We start from the raw sequence: 16,594 nt of genomic DNA on the forward strand, positions 1-16,594 counted from the left end.
TATAAATGTTGCAATTCAATACTGACCCCCGTGTGGAGCCCAACCATCCTCAGCTTGGAGAGGCATCTGACCAGGACCACAGCATTCACTGCTAGATCCTCAAGCCTAGGACTAGCCCCAGATCACTTAGGAAGCCCACTTGCTGCACCCTGGTTAGATGACCTGCTGCTGGGCTTCCAAGAAAAGGGAGGAGCTGCCATGACCAGGTGCATGGAGGCGAGCTCGCACAAGAGACCTTGTCCAGCAGCTGCAAGAATTTGCACTCTGCTGGCTGTGCCTGAACTGATGCCATTTGCATCAGACGAGGAATGAGGATATGCTGAGACTATAGAAGAACTGTTCCTGTTGGCAAGACTGCACTGGTCCGCCATTCAGATGACATTAAGGGACTTCTTCACACCATTGACCCAGCACACAGTCCTTTTATTCTAGGTGTGTGGACTCCATCTGGGTAGCTGTGGCTGGTTGACTTCATTCTAGAACCACCTTCCTCTGAATTGTGTTAATTATGTAAAGGCTTTGAGACCCGAACCCCCAATAAGTGCTTCCCAACGTTAGAAGCATGCGCTCCAGGTCTCTTGAGTATAAGGTAAAGGTAAACCGTGGCCGGTAACGAGGTGTGGCCTCCATGTCTTGGCTCCCTGAACCTCCGACTTGCACACTTGTGTGCACATCCCCCTATCACCATCCACCATATCTCTGGTGGCCCCATCGACTGGAAACCCAAGTTCTGAGGCACTCTCCAAGTTACAATTCATTGGTAAATAAAAATCAATCCTGAACTTGTGTGCTGAGATCCACTTCTTGTATGGGTTATTGACTTTACTAGCATGATCGCTGCAGCACTGGCTCGTGCCCACTGAGCTACCCAACTTGAACCCAGAACAGGCAGCCCAGGACTAATAGCCAGAAAGGTGCCTTGCAGTATCCCTGTAATTCCATCCCTCCCTGAGGTTAAACACTGAAGGCTGAAAAGACTGCGCTGATCAATCTTAATAAACATTGAAAAATCTCTTTCAGCAGATGTCCCAGTACTGCTCATTACGTTTCCTAGTGCTAGAAACCGTTTTCTCAGTTCCTGTTTCTAGGATGTTGTGTTTTCTTTGGTGGGTCTTATTATAAGTACATACCTATCCAGCCAGAGCCAAAGTAATGGCTCTGGCTGGATATTCACTTTGTGTGTGATTATTTTATTTGAGTTCCAAACCTACTACCACCTTCTGGAGTGAGTCCTGATGTTCCATGTTGTCACATTTGGAGTGTCAGGTCTACATAGGGAGTAACTTGCTTATCCAATTGGACAGCAGTTTTGCCTAAAGCTCTCTACTCAACTCCAGAGGGAAATGGCAACAGTTACTACCCAGAAGCCGCTAACTGACCCATGACTCAGAGAAAAGGTCTCACGTAGCGTTCTTGGCAAATTCTGTATTTGTAATACATTGGTTCCTTACATTAAAAGCATCTATTCTTTCTCCCATCTTTGTTGAGGGGTTTTAGCTTGTGTAACATTGCCAGAACTGAAGGCAGGGTTAGGCAGGCGACCTAAATGGATTTTAAAGGGGTGTGGATTTAAGGTCATACATATGGAAGCGTAAGTTTAAGACCTCTCGAATGGCTTGATGTTTCCCAATAGTTGCTACTGCGAGGATGCTACTGGACAGAGGCACTGGCACCGGTAATGGTAAGTAAATTCCTAACCCGACCATAACCTGAACTCTACCAGTGATCCCAGTTTAATACTAACCAAAGTGTATTGATACAAATTTCACACACACAAAACTAACACGAACATTTGTAATAATATCCAGCCCATTAGTACCACTAACTCGATCTTTATCGATGATAACCCAGTCATTGTTAAGAAATTCAGTCATCTTTAATCACAACTGTGTTTTATACAAGCTTAATACAAACCCAATGCTTGCCCTGGCTTGCCTGATACTAGTGAAAAGTAATGAACTAATTCTGAACCTGACTAATACTAATCCAACCTTTTGTTAGTACAAGCCCAGACATAATGAGTGTTAATCCAGTGATCATTAATGCTAACTCAGCAATAGTTAATGCAAAGAAGCAGTGATTCGCACTATCAAAAGGTTTACCTATACTGATCCAACGCTTATTAATGCTAATTCTGCCCTTGGTAACACTCAAAACTATGTTTAACACAAACCAAACCATGATGACTACTAAATTAATTAATACGAACCACCATGTTGTTATGTTATGGTATGTTATTGGACCTTATAACGCGCACGGATACTCCAAGGAGTGTCCCGGCGCGAGCCTAGACAGGGGAAGAGGGGCAGATTAAACAAAAAGAAACATCTTCCGTCTTTTTTTGAAGAGACTGAAGTCCTGGGTGCTGCGAAGGGCCAAAGGAAGTTAGATCACTGTTAAGCCAATGTGACCAGTACTAACTTGAGTGAAGCTAATGATGGCCAAACGGCCTCGATACTATTCCAATCCACCACGACCCGCATCTTGTCTTCTTTCTTCAAGTGGAAGGATTTCAGGGCCAGTGCGGTTTGTTTTTGTTTTTTAATGTTGAGACCGATCATGAAAGCCTGTTTTTGTCTCTCTGCCTTGTGGTTGGATGTCTGTGGTTGTGATTCAAACCTGCACATATCAGAGTCAAATGCAGTCTTGGCACTTGACGTAAATTTGATATGTAAATATTGCTAGGTCTGGTGACCTTCCTGTAGAGATGTGCTGGTTCTGGCTGAGTGTCACTGCTTGACGAAGGTGCACTGATACAGTAAATGAAAGATGCGGTCTCTTTAAAGAGGTGATCTTTGTGCCATGCTAGTGGGCAAAGGATGTTCTGAAAAGTAGAGATGTTGTGTGGCCCAGTGATTGGGTTGGTTGCATTGTGATGTAGTGTTCTTGAGAGAGGTGCATCTTCAACTCTTTCCTGAACTGGAACCGCGTTGGGGCATTCCTGATAGATACAGGGATGTTGTTCACAGATCCTAGGTGCATAGATTGAAAAGGCCTGTTGCGTTGTTTTTCTTTTTTTTTTTTTTACACTTCTTAGTCTAACGCCTGATCGTGTTCTGGATGTTGGTGTGTCGAGAACAACCAGAGGTGGTGGTTGTGGTGGTTTTGTAAACGATGCTGCTGGTTTTGAAGGTGGTCAATGCTGGCAAGAGGAGCAAATGGGTTCGTTCCGGGTGACTGTGATGTGATTGTATTTCTTTAGGCTCTGGATGAGATGTGTTGCGGTGTGTAGGATGCCCTTAGGGGGTGCCAGTATGGAATCTTGGAGGCCACAGAGTAGGGCATTACCGCCATCCAGAGGCGCAAGTACGAGGGCTTGAACATCGGTTCTGAAGTTGCTTTCTTGAACAAACAGAATGGCTTTCTTTAAAAGACACTGCTGGTACCAGCCCGTCTTTGAGTTTTTTGGCAATGTGTTACCTGAGGGTGAGGCTGGTGTCCTGGGTGAATCCAGGTGTGCACTTTATCTTGTTTGTTGCAGTTGGCAAATGACAGGAATTCTGTCTTGCTTGGCTTCAGCTTCAGTTTGTCACTTGACATCCAGGAATAGATGATCTGGAAGCAATGTTTGTGTCATTGGATGGATGAAGCAGATGAGCCTTTCAAGTAGAGTTGGGCATCATTGGCATATTGGTTACTCTTGATGCTGTTATCTGTGAGTAGGGCACCAAGCGGCTCCATGTACAGGTGAAAGATGACTGGAGACAGTATGGAATCCTGGGGTCTTTTGTCGCATGATTCTCCAGAGCAATGGACTCTGACTTGTACCATCAGAGACTTGGGCTTGGATTTGTGGTTGCTGTTGGGGTCTTTGTATGATGCATATTACAGGAACCGACACACTACTCTCTGTTTTCAATTGTATTCTTTGTGGCTTTGTCATGGCTGGTGTGCTTTTGTGTTTCACATTGAGGCACACCATGGAGGCCTTTGTCTGTGCCCTCTGTAATTTTAGGATGTTTAGAAACACTTCTGTGTAGCAAGTTCTACAGTCGTTTAAGCGGGATAACATCAGCTTTCTGGTTGTCCTCTGTGGTGTTTGGATTGTGCATGTGTGAACTTCAAATTCAGACAAGGCGCCCGCGAGTTTTATCATGTGTATTCAGGGTCAAGGTAGCGACGACACTTGTCATGATATGATGCCATGTGAACGTGTGTGTGTGTGTGTGTGTGTCTGTCTGTATGTCTGTCTGTCTTTGACATTCAGTGACTCTGCTCCAATTTCCATGACTGTAATTCAGTGCAGCCGCACCTGGGTGTCCCTCGCGTGGCAGTTTGGGGTAGCTGAATATTCTAGCGAAAGCGTCCTTCAGTTGGCAGGTAGGATTCCCATGGCATCCCCAGGCTACCATTTTTGTGGTAGGCCCTGCATGACTATTTAGATTTGACTGTTATTTGCAAGGTAGAATTGAGTCATTTGTGGGTAGTTACATCACTCCTGTTCATTTTCACTGACATTTAAAAAGGATGCATGGTCTCCCTTCTACAAATTACCAGGGATTAGGGCTGCTGACATCTCCAGTTCTGTGAGGTAAGCAAGTCCTGGCAGAAGTGTATACTGGGTTGTCATTCCTTCCTGAGATGTGGTGATATTTTTTTAGAAGAAAGAAGGGAAGTTAAGTGTTTGGGTATGAGGCTAGCTCCAGGTTCTTAAAGATAGTCTCTGTGATTTTCATTGTTTCCACGTTAAACAGTTCAGGAGGTCTTTGCTAGCTAGTCTGAGGTGGTTGTTGACCGGCTTGCTTGATTCCTGAATGTCTGCGTGATGTACATTTTACAGCATGTCGTGCACAATCGTAATATTTACCCCCCACACGCAAGTAGTTCCAGCACAACAACGATTAGTAGTAACCAAATAACAAATGTTAACTCATCAGTGGTTAAAACTGATTCAGCAGTAATTTGTGTGAACTCAACTACAATTCAACCTAGCCTGACCATGACTAATACTTCCCCTCCATTATTAAAACTAACCAATCATTATTCATACTTAACTGGAACCAGTCCAGACTACTTCTATCCCAGCCACAACTAATTTTACAAATTCACTGATACTACATCAGCTACCATGAACATTTAACCAATTATGTTGATGCTGTAAATCAGTGCAGCTACTACGATCTCTTGTACCAATTTGTTATGTGCAGCGCTTTTCTTTTATAAAGAGCTGAAGGTCAACTCAAATTTAAATAAATGCCATTACTAGTCCAGCCATGAGTAATTCTTTAATCAGTGCTGACCTACCTATGAGTGATGCCTCTCCAGCAATAAGTATACTAATCGAGCCATTAGTAATGAATGCTAGTCTAGCTGTGACTAATATCATTTTAGTCATCATTAGCACCAAACCAACCATGAGTAATACCAATCCAGTCATAAGTGATACTAGTCTAGTCTTTAGTAATATCAGTTCGGCCATATTATTTACTAACGCAACCACAAGCAATATCTGTTCAGCCCAATCAATGCTAACCGACCCAAGAGTAGTGCCAGCGTGCCGAGAATCAGTTCTAACCAAACCCAGGGTTATAAAAATTCAGCCATAACCAGTACTAATCCAGCCATGAGCAATAGCACTCTAGCCACAATCAATACTAAGGAAACCATGAGTAATACTAGTCTTGTCTACATCAGTGGTAACCCAACCATGGGTTAGTCCAGGCCAGCCAAATGAACTACTTACCTAATTGCGAGCAATATCCGAAATATCACTCCATTTATAATGAATACTAACCCTACTGAGAGTAACTTCACTCCAGCCATAATCCGTACTAATCCAACATCATTTATTTTAGTCCAGCCATGCATGATACTTGCCAAGCCGCATTTAGTCCTTACCTAACCAAGGGTGATACCAGTGCAGCCATTGGATAATACTCATCTACCACAAGTAATACTATTCCAGATATACTACATACTAATCCAGCCATGAGTAAAATCGGTACAGCCATAATCAGTTCTACCGTAGCAATAAGTAATGTCCATGCAGCTATAATCAGTAACAAGCCAACCATGAATATATCTACAAGAGACATAACCTTTACTTGTCTAACCAGGAGTACTGCTAGTTCAGCCATAGGTAATGTTAATTAACCATGATCCAGCTCTATTCACTACTAACCAAACATAAGTAATGCCATTTTAGACCTAATCAGTATAAACTCCAGTAAGAGTACTGTCATCCAGCCGTAAACAATATTAGCTTAACCATGAGCAATAGCAGTCCACTCATTAGGAGTGCTAAGTTATCCATGTTTAATACCACTCCAGCCGTTGCCAGTGCTAACTTAACCTTGAGTAATATTAGTCCACCCGGTATCAGTGCTTATACCAGTCCACCCATTATCAGTGCTAACGTAACCATTATTAACACCACTCCACTCATTATCAGTGCTAACTTAACCATGAGTAATACCAGTTCACCCGGTATTAGTGCTAACTTAGCACTCATAACAGGTGGACTGGTATTACTCATGGTTAGGGTAACACTGATAACGGGTGGACTAGTATTGCTCATGGTTACGATAGCATAAATACCAGGTGGACTGGTATTACTAATAGTTAAGTTAGAACTGATACTGGGTGGACTGGTATTACTCATGGTTAACTTAAGCATGAGTAATACCGGTGTTGTGTAGTTCCTATATTACCCATTCAGGATCTGCGCTTTTTGGATAACATAAGCTGTGGGTTTGGTGGCAGACTGGTTCCGAGCACCCCACCGGATAAGTTAGCCTGTTTGTGTTGGCTAGCTCACAGTGCCACTAGAAACTCCTCTTATCGGAGAGAGAGTAGTCTCTGGCAACCTCAGAACATGACAACCCTAATCCCTCAGGATCGTGGAAACAATATACTACTTTTCGCTGCTCACTTAGTTTGTCTCAGAGATGCACAGTATAAACAGTCTGGGAGTTTCAATAAGGATTTATTGAGCAATTGTTATTCTAGTGTAGAATATATGAGTTGCAACAACCAGTAGCAGAGATATATGATGACCAATACTACAAGAGTAAAGGGATGGTATAGTTTACCATATTGCAATAATCATGAATACATACAAGTATATAAAACACATGATAAAAGTGCAACCTAAAAGTGTGTACTCCTACAATGCCTCCCTGACTAGATGTACCTAGCATCTGTGTAGGTGTTATGCCAAGAATCCCTCTAAGGTCTAGTCCACCCCATTACCTGATAGTTAGAGAATGTGGGACCCCGTCCTGGTCTCGGGTTGGACACCCCACGAGGGATATTAGACCACTGTTACCTGGAGCGTCTGCATGCAGGAACCTCAGCGTCTCTGGTCAGTGTTTCAGCTGGGAAGTCTCGGTCTCCTCTATCTTCCTAAGCAAGACATGATGTATTTATACCCATAGGTCTCCCCAGGGGTCCTACCTTGCTGTTTTACTGTGTCGGCCTAAAGGATGACGTCGGTCCTGAACTTTATACAGAGATATTATACAGGAGATAGTAGTCCTGCTGTGCTTCCAAGAAGCCTCATGCATAATGTATGAGTTTTGAACCAGGGAAAACCCGCGTTCTGAATGCAGTGTCTTATCTAGGTAAAAGATCGGTCCCTATGAACCGTTATGTATGAAATGTAGGGAAGGATATAGGTGAAAGGTTGCAGTGTTACCTGCGCCTATATAGGGTACCTATATAGATTATAACACCAAGTCCACCCAGTATCGGTGCTAACTTAACCATAAGTAATACCACTCAATTCATTATCAGTGCTAACTTAACCATGAGTAATACCAGTCCACCAAGTATCATTTCTAACTTATTCATAAGTAATACCAGTCCACCCAGTATCATTGCTAACTTAATCATAAGTAATACCAGTCCACTGCTTACTTAACCATTAGTAATACCAGTCCACCCAGTATCAGTGCTTACTTAACTATGTGTAATACCAGTCCACCCAGTATCAGTGCTAACTTAACCATAAGTAATACCAGTCCACCCAGCGTCAGTGCTTACTTAACCATTAGTAATACCAGTCCACCCAGTATCAGTGCTAACTTAACCATAAGTAATACCAGTCCACCCAGTATCAGTGCTAACCTAATCATGAGTAATACCAGTCCACCCAGTATCAGTGCTTACTTAACTATGTGTAATACCAGTCCACCCAGTATCAGTGCTAACCTAATCATGAGTAATACCAGTCCACCCAGTATCATTGCTAACTTAATCATAAGTAATACCAGTCCACTGCTTACTTAACCATTAGTAATACCAGTCCACCCAGTATCAGTGCTTACTTAACCATTAGTAATACCAGTCCACCCAGTATCAGTGCTTACTTAACTATGAGTAATACCAGTCCACTCAGTATCAGTGCTAACCTAATCATGAGTAATACCAGTCCACCCAGTATCAGTGCTTACTTAACCATAAGTAATACCAGTCCAACCAGTATCAGTGCTAACTTAAGCAGGAGTAATACCAGTCCACATGTTGTCAGTGTGTAAAGTAAAGCACGAGTAATATCAGTCCAGCCATCATCAGTGGTAACTTACTACTGCTGTCAGTAGTATTCGCAGAGCATACAACATCCGTCCCAACTCTGTAGCACTGGACACCACTACCTGGGCAGAGCGCGGAGCAAGGAGCACTTCCCCTTCGCCCATGATTTGCCATTCTCTGTGTATACCTGGGGTGTTTGTCAGCAGGTGTTGTGGCCAATAAAACTGTTTGTTTTGGCCATGGATTGTCGACCCTCCCTTCACCCACCCAGGTGACCTGCTGTTGACATCTTGGGGAACTCCGCACAAGTCTCAGCGCAAGCTTCCATTTGTTTATCTCGGGGACTTCAGTGATTGCTTTTGCATTCTTCCTTTTTATTTTTAATTATTCTTATTGTACGAGTGGATGCCCCTGAACTCATTCTCTTCCCTTGAGCCTTTACTCTTTGTATTCCTCTCCTTGTTTAAGTCTACCCAATCCTTTTTATATATGTATGTAACTTACTTTATTTAATTAACTTGGGGAGACGCTCATTAACCCCTCTTTCGGTCTTGCTTGACAGCACAGTTGTCCCCTGACTTTCTATGATCAACAGAAAAACCCTTCAGAAGCACTACTAAGAGAATGGCTTCGGCTCCACCCAAATGTTCATAGACTTGAGTACAGGTTTTGATGGGCAGTAGGTGTGTGCTTCCGATTAAAAAAGAGTGCTTGCGTTGCACTCTTTGCTTTGTACCAAAGTTTGTACTTAACAGAGGAAGACTGAGTTGGTTATGGTGCCAAGCCGCTGATCAGGGCTCTAGGCCTGATCTTTTTATTATGAAGAAGTATGACAAAGGCAGTGGACCTGACTTATGTATTGTGAAAATATGTTAGAGCCAATAGGCCTTTACGGGTGGATTATCACTACAGTGTGTTAAAGCATCTACGCGGTTATTGTGTTACATATATTCTCCCGGGTTACCATAGCAGGCAAGGGCTTGGGCGTTGGATTCCCCCTTTGACAAAGCCAAGGGATAGAAGATTTCTTTTGATTATCCTTGTTAGCCCTCTTCTGAGGCGTTAAGTGTCGTTTTGCCAATTGTACGTTTGTGTATATGTATCATTTACTGATTGTACAACTCAGGATTGCTTGTGGGACAGCTTATGGAGAATTTAGCAAGTCTGGGCTGGTTATGGTGATAACCCAATGATAAAGGTTATAGACCTGACTGATTCTTTGGTGAAACTTATTTTAGATAACAAAAGTCTCAAGTTTTTTATGAAAAGTTGCGTCAAAGACCGTAAGTATGACTCCTTTATTGTGAAAGGCGTTTAGGTCTTTAAAACTGGATTGTGATTGCCCGATGTCAATGAATGTGGACACCTCTTGTAGCATGGTATCTAGAACGGGGTATAGGTGTGCGTTAATCCTTGTTGTGCCCTTTTCAGAGGGGTTGTCTATTCTTTTGCCAACTGTAATTTGTATATATTTGTAATTTTATGACATCTCTTGATTACCAGCTTCAGTTGACCTCCTTTGGTTACGACGACAAGCAAATGATCAAGGCTACATGCCTGCTTGGGTCATTGGAAAAAGATGTCAGGTGCCGTGGATCTGTCCTATTTATTATGTACAAAAACTACAAAAGCAGTCGGCCTCACTTATTTATTATAAAAATAATTGTTAATACAACCCTTTAAAGATGAATTATTACACTTTATTAGTGCCTGTATTCAGGCATTTTGTTACATGAATTCTCACAGATTCCTTTAATAAGAAGCCCATTCCAAGATAACCAGCTGTGTGTGCGTGAGGAGTTTGAGATATGCTAGTATGCGCATGCGAATGGCAACAACCATTCGAAGCGTCAATAGCTCGGCCATTTAAAACCAATATCTATTCGCTTGGCCAATGGTTGTTTTTAGAGCTTCCTGCAGCTCCCGAAACATCCGTACCCGCCTGCTTGATTGTCACTCATTTCATCTGCTCTATTCTGCATCCTGTGCAGTCACTACTTCTTAAAGTGGGTGGCCATTTTAGAATTGTATTGTTCTTAGTGTATCGTTGTTATACCATTCCAAGGTAGCCTCCGTGTTTAAAAGCGTTATTTTATTCCCCTTCCATCAGTAAGCCCATGTTACTTTGGCATTCGAAGATGGCCGTCCAGTGCGGTGTCTACCCAGGGTCTACCGCAGAATGGCACTGCCATTGATTATCATTGTTTTTACTGCTCCAAAATGGCCACTTCTGTTACTTCTAACTACTGCGGCTATGTTGAAACTTTTAAGAAAGATGCACCATGTGCAACACCATTGCAAGACCGCCCGCCGCATGCTGCTCCATGTAAGTTTTATTCTTGCTTCGCAAGAATATGCCCCAGTGTTAAGTGGCAGCATCTTCTTTTCACTTTTATTCCCTCAAAATATCTTCCAAATGCATGTGGGAGTTTGTGTGTGTTTTTGTTTATTTCTGATGGGGTAAGTTTCCTCAATGAAAGAATGAGTTACGGGATAGATAAATGACTGAATGAGTGGAAGGAAGACTGACTGGGTGCCCTTATGATGGATTATTGAGTGCCTAAGCTCACCAGTGCCTGAGTAGACACTTTCAGTCCCAAGCCAGACCAACTGGCATTGGCAATTCTTTTTTTTTAACTATCACCCACTTTTAATAACATTTCATAACCTAACCCTGAACTCCTAACACTTTCCTGTGTTTCTTTTCAGTGTTTTTGTTTAGTTTGTGTTTGTTTTTCAGTTTATTGTCCTTGTATTTTTGAACTCTGAGGTCACTTTGCCAAGATAGACCCATCACATCAGTGTGGGCATTCTGTAGGTTCACACCAAAGCAGCACCTTATTTCAACAGATCTTGGATGGCATGATCTACTTCCATGGTGTGCATTCTCACCCAGCCGTGCTGCTGCCCCCTTTTTAGCTGAAAGAGGTACAGATCTTTTCAAAGGGCTGGGACTGTCCACTTCGATGCTATGAATATCCCAAGATACTTGGTCCTGATGCAACCAGTGTGTCTTACTCTCGGCAATCCGTTAGTGATCCCAGTTGCTGTCTTTCACCCTGTAAAGAAAACTTTGAGGTTTTAGTTCTTTAATTAAAGTTTTATATTGTGCGAACTGGATCTGCCACATTGGATCGCTGACAACACAGGGTATGCCATGTGCCAGTGGCCATAGGACTTTGAAAAAACCTGGTAATTCTATGGTTTATACGTCCATGTACTATGTCTAGGGTCTATGTTCAGCCATCATTTGACCTAGTTTTGCCACACATTTGAGTATGATATTACTTGGTGAAATCCTATTTAACCGTGTGGTGCGCACACAGGGCTAACATACTGATATATGTTTAACCTTTTTTGGGGTTCACTCTTTTCCAATACGATATTGAACACGCAATGACTCTTACTCCGTGTTCTCCAACTTTCTGCTTTCTTGCAGGCATGTTTCCAGGTGACCTGTTCTTGTTGAGGAACCTGTAAGCTAGATTTGGCATGCCATCATTGACTGCCGTGTAGGCAATGCAGAAGGTCCTGAAGTTGATGTCGACTGACAATGGGAGCGAGTGGAGATCTCTTTTCTGTTGACGGGATCTTGTCCAACTCTTGCCGCCCTTTGATGAGGCGTGCCCCATTGAGGTCGACTTATGGGCCTCTGGGATGCTAGTCAGTTGTGTGTTGCTTCTATAAAGGCGAGATGGGCTAGTGCAGGCACGTATTATTGTACGCTCTTCTTCCTCGCGACAAAACCCTGCTCCGAGTTGGGAAGAACTGAAGAACACAACCGGTCCACTCACTCTTTACCTGTATCTTTTCCTTTATCTATGTACAGCTCTCTGCTGCTTTTCGGCTAGGTTTCTGCCAACTCTGCCATTTTTTTATGTATTTTGCCTACTTGGTACTCCAGGAAGTAAACATTGGGTAACGTGAAAGGAAGAATTGACATCAGAAATAAGGTTTTCGTGGAAGGAAAAACCAACAAAACACACATTTTTATTGTTGACAAAGTTACATGCAGATTATAAACTAAATCTAAATAGAGATACACAATTGAAGAATCGTCACCAAAAGAGACATCTGCCACTCTACATACTTCAAACGTGCACTGCAGCAGACAAACCATCAAAAGAGGCGCTTACACGTTTCATCACTGCAGCACACACTTTACAGAGTGCATGAAGGGAGATGAACTGTGCAAATTCTCAAAACCGACATTCATCATTTCACAGATTTATCAAACATAACAAATATTGCTAACTACATAATCAAGCTCAGTTACCAAAACATAGCACAAATCTAACAAGTTACATCAAAAACTTTACATACTATTGTACACAATTCTCCAAAACATGGCTCGTAGTGCAAACTGTATCAAGACAGGCGCAGTACTGCTTGCCCTCAATCAAAATTAGGGCTCCCGTTTTTATTGTATTTATTTTTTTGCCATTTCCGTCTGTATTTATCCGCATTTATTTTTGCCACAAGCAAAAGACGACGCTACAGCTAGTATTTTTCCACATTTATTTCAGTCCCCAAAAACACATGTGCAACTGCTGGTACACGGACACAAGAGCCGAGGGAACAACAAACTAAATGGCAACGAACTCAACACACACCGATCACAATGCAAAAGGGACACCACAAGCCACCAGGCCGCAGACAGACATGGGGTTAAGTGTGCGTCCAGCTACAAGAGTTGGATCTAGGACCAGATGTTGCACACCCAGAACATTGAAATTGCCCGCAAGAGCCAGCGTCCAACTGCTAGTGAAATGTGTAACTGTATAGATTATGCCCATAATTTACAATGCTGTTACCTGTTCGTTGTAACTGTTTTATGACCATATATCTTAAGGTGACATTTAAAATGTCCATCGCCTTACAATCCTACTCGGTAACATGATTGGAGGCCCGTGGGCAGAGCAGCATTATTCACAGTAAACAAAGAACAAGAAAATGAGCTCATAAAACCGAATGCACAACATGTATACCTATAATAAATAAATAAATAAAATAATCCACATTTGTAAAGCGCGAACAATCACCCTTAAGGGTCTCTAGGCGCTGTGGGCCGTCGGGAAGATTAAGCAAGCTATTGCCCCGAATCACATAGTGCTGGGCTAATCTGCCGCCGGCGATCGAACCGTGATCCCCAGATTCCGGAGTGCGTCGCCCTGGCCACTGCGCCACACCTCTCCCTATAGCTGATAACCCCCTATAGGTCACATGAATTAGCTTCCTAATGGGACAGAGCTGATTTACCCATTTATACAGCGGAGGCCGAGGGCGTAATTTACAGCGGGTAGTGAACAAACTCAGAGTGCTGAGCGACACAAAAAACACAAATTAAAATGCCAGGACATAGGCATGGACATTAAACACGCGTTTCATCGTATACATTACAATTATTATTAATGATTTAATTTCTTTCACCTAGTGCTACCTGTTCACTACCATATTGCCTTACTGGCTGAATTAAAACGTCTCCTGCTGTTCGCAGAATGCAAAAAATGGTTTGAGAACGTGAATCAAATTATACGAATAAAAAAATAAGGAGCAAACAGAATAGTGTGCGTTTTAAAATGCCGACCCGGTTGACGCTTCTAATTATCATTGTATATCATTGATCAATACAGACATGGGTAGCAAAATACTGAACTAGTGATTATATTGAAATATTTTTGCCTCCTTTGTGCTGTGAAAAAATATATCGATATTATAAATTATGCTGTACATTCAGATGACGCTCGTTCCAACCCCCTCACAAGAATAACAAATGCTGTTCGCCCTGTCTCGATTCAGATTGTTGCACTGCTGGTTATCTATGGAGCAGGCACTCATCCCGCTGAACTACCTTACAGAATATATCATAAGGTGTTGTACTAGACTTCAAAAACATTGGGAAGTGGATTCAGTTGCAAATCTGGTGGTGCTAGTCGAAATGGAAGACTAATACGGAGGTATGCTTATGCTCTATCCCAGAGGAGCCGTTTGCTACTGAGAAGCAATGATACTCATTACAGCGCTGCGTCCTGCCGAGAAGCACTGTGCGAGCTTTCAAATCTAAGCAGCGCGGACACATACTACCTGACACAGAGACGCAACTAGAACCAAATTTCGGGGAGAGGGCTACGAAAAATTTCAGGGGAGTGGGGGCTGATTCTCCCAGCAATATGCAGAGCGAAGATGCTGGGACGCTAAGAAGGGGTGAGAAAACACAACAAAGCCTCGTTAGCAAATACATGGTCTTTTAAAGACCTGTGAAGTACTCGGGTGCAGCTGTGTGTGTGCCCGGGAAGCTGTCTCAGCCCGGGCTGACACACACAAGGGGGGGGGGTCTGAAGCTCTTTGAGCCCAATGGCGTTGCGCGCTATTAATCTGTCCCATGAGGCTACAGAAATACACTTGCCAAACAGATGCCGAATTCAAAAGAAGGGCTGGGGCAGCAACAAAAGGAACAGGGGCGTGGTAACTCTAGACTGAAGCACGGCAGTCCGGCAAAATTTACTAGTATTTTGCCGTTTTTACATATTAATACAGACAAAGGAAAAATTGTTTTCAGTCTGTATTTATATGTAAAAATCAGTTTAAACGGAAAACCGGGAGCGCTAATCAAAATGTATGTTTCTGTACATAGTACATTAAAACAGATGCACAGCATTGTACAAACAGAAGCAATGGTACATTCTTCTTATGTTTATAGCTGTGTAGCATGAGCCGTGTCAGATGATTATGCTGTGTATCACACCGTTTGTCACATATATGTGGCTGTAAATCCTACTTTTGGTCACACATGACTGTTTGTCCTGCTATAGGTCACACGTATGTGGCTGTGTATCTTGCTCTGGGTCAGACATTTGTCTATCTATTGTTGGTCTTCTGTTTGTTTGAGTCTACGTGGTCTACGACTGTCTTCCAGTGGTGGTCCGCTTAGTAGGCGTGCAGACATGATGTGCAGCTCATTTTTAGTTTACTTAAATGAATGTGTCATTAAATGAAGGTGCAGTATAAGTTCCCAGCCAGGCATGTGGCCTAAATTGGACTTTTAATGGGTACATTTAAATGACTGCTAACAAATGTCCTTAATTTCTTTTGTTTCATCTCCCTCTTCTCCACACTTTAGGAATCCCCTTCCAGCAGCAAAATGTCAGAGCAGTCTCCAAAGATGGACATGCCTCGGTGCGCTGCAGATTCTGGGTGCCTTCATTCTGACCAGTCGGACATTTCGCATGGGGTGAGACCTCTCGGCTCCTGAAAGCCCTGGTATTTATGGACTACAACAACCTCCTCCATTGCCTGAGTCTCAGGCTGAGGCCCAGTACTTCTCAGAAAGGGCCTCATGATTTTTTTTATATATGAGCTAATCAAGGTAAGGGTGTGAGGGACCCATCAGGCACCCCCCAGAACCACACCAGCAATGGGAGCTCTGACAGGAGCTTTCCTAAATCAATTAATCGATTCCTGTGCCTCCTAAGAGAATATTAAAGCACAGACCAAGCTCTTAACTTGCACCTTCAAATGTATTTGCACTCTTTGCCTTTGCCCTGTTCCTCCCTGTGGTCCTCATTCTTCAGAAGACACCCGTGCCCCTTCAGCACAAACACAGCTGTCCTGTAGCTTGCACAAGAATGATCTAACCTGCCTATTTTTGTATACAAATGTATTTTTGTTAAAGATCTATTTTGATGTTTATTGGACCTGAAAATTGCTTTTTTGCTTCGTCGGGCGAGAGGGGGAAGTGGTTCGGTGAATTTGTCTGTTCGATTTGTAGAATTTAAATAATAATAATAATAATAATTTGGAATAAAGCTTTTTGAGCAGCTTCTTGCCTCATGTGTGTGTTTGGTTGGGATACTCTGCAGTGAATTGTGGAGGGCCACCTGCCCTTTGAATACGCATTCTGTTATTTAAAAGGAACTTGAAACCGCTGCGAGAAAGTGAATAGACACTGCTTACATTAAAAAATGAGTCTCTTAAAACACATCTCATATCAACGTTTTCCATGAATTATAGATGGGAGTTAATGTTGACTTGGTATAGCGGGGTTTGGACACGTGGTGAAGTTAGCTAGCAGGTATCATCTTCAAGGATGGCCAGCTATCCCTGTTCACCAGGGATATCCTCT

The 16,594-nt window shown here is 42.8% G+C and overlaps 1 protein-coding gene across 2 annotated transcripts in view; it reads left to right on the forward strand.

Annotated features, from left to right (window-relative positions):
- The window catches only part of CNOT12 (CCR4-NOT transcription complex subunit 12), a 422,228-nt gene extending 405,937 nt beyond the window's left edge, over window positions 1-16,291 (forward strand). The window contains exons 12-13 of one of the 2 annotated variants that reach the window (XR_014981070.1): window positions 1,634-1,681; window positions 15,593-16,291. The gene's annotated coding sequence lies outside the window, so the exon portion shown is untranslated. The remainder of the gene's footprint in view (window positions 1-1,633; window positions 1,682-15,592) is intronic. The other variant, XM_085651437.1, reaches the window with a different exon arrangement.
- Window positions 16,292-16,594: the final 303 nt, after the last annotated feature.

The sequence above is a fragment of the Triturus cristatus genome, chromosome 4_1, assembly GCF_964204655.1.
Source record: "Triturus cristatus chromosome 4_1, aTriCri1.1, whole genome shotgun sequence".
NCBI lineage: Eukaryota > Metazoa > Chordata > Amphibia > Caudata > Salamandridae > Triturus > Triturus cristatus.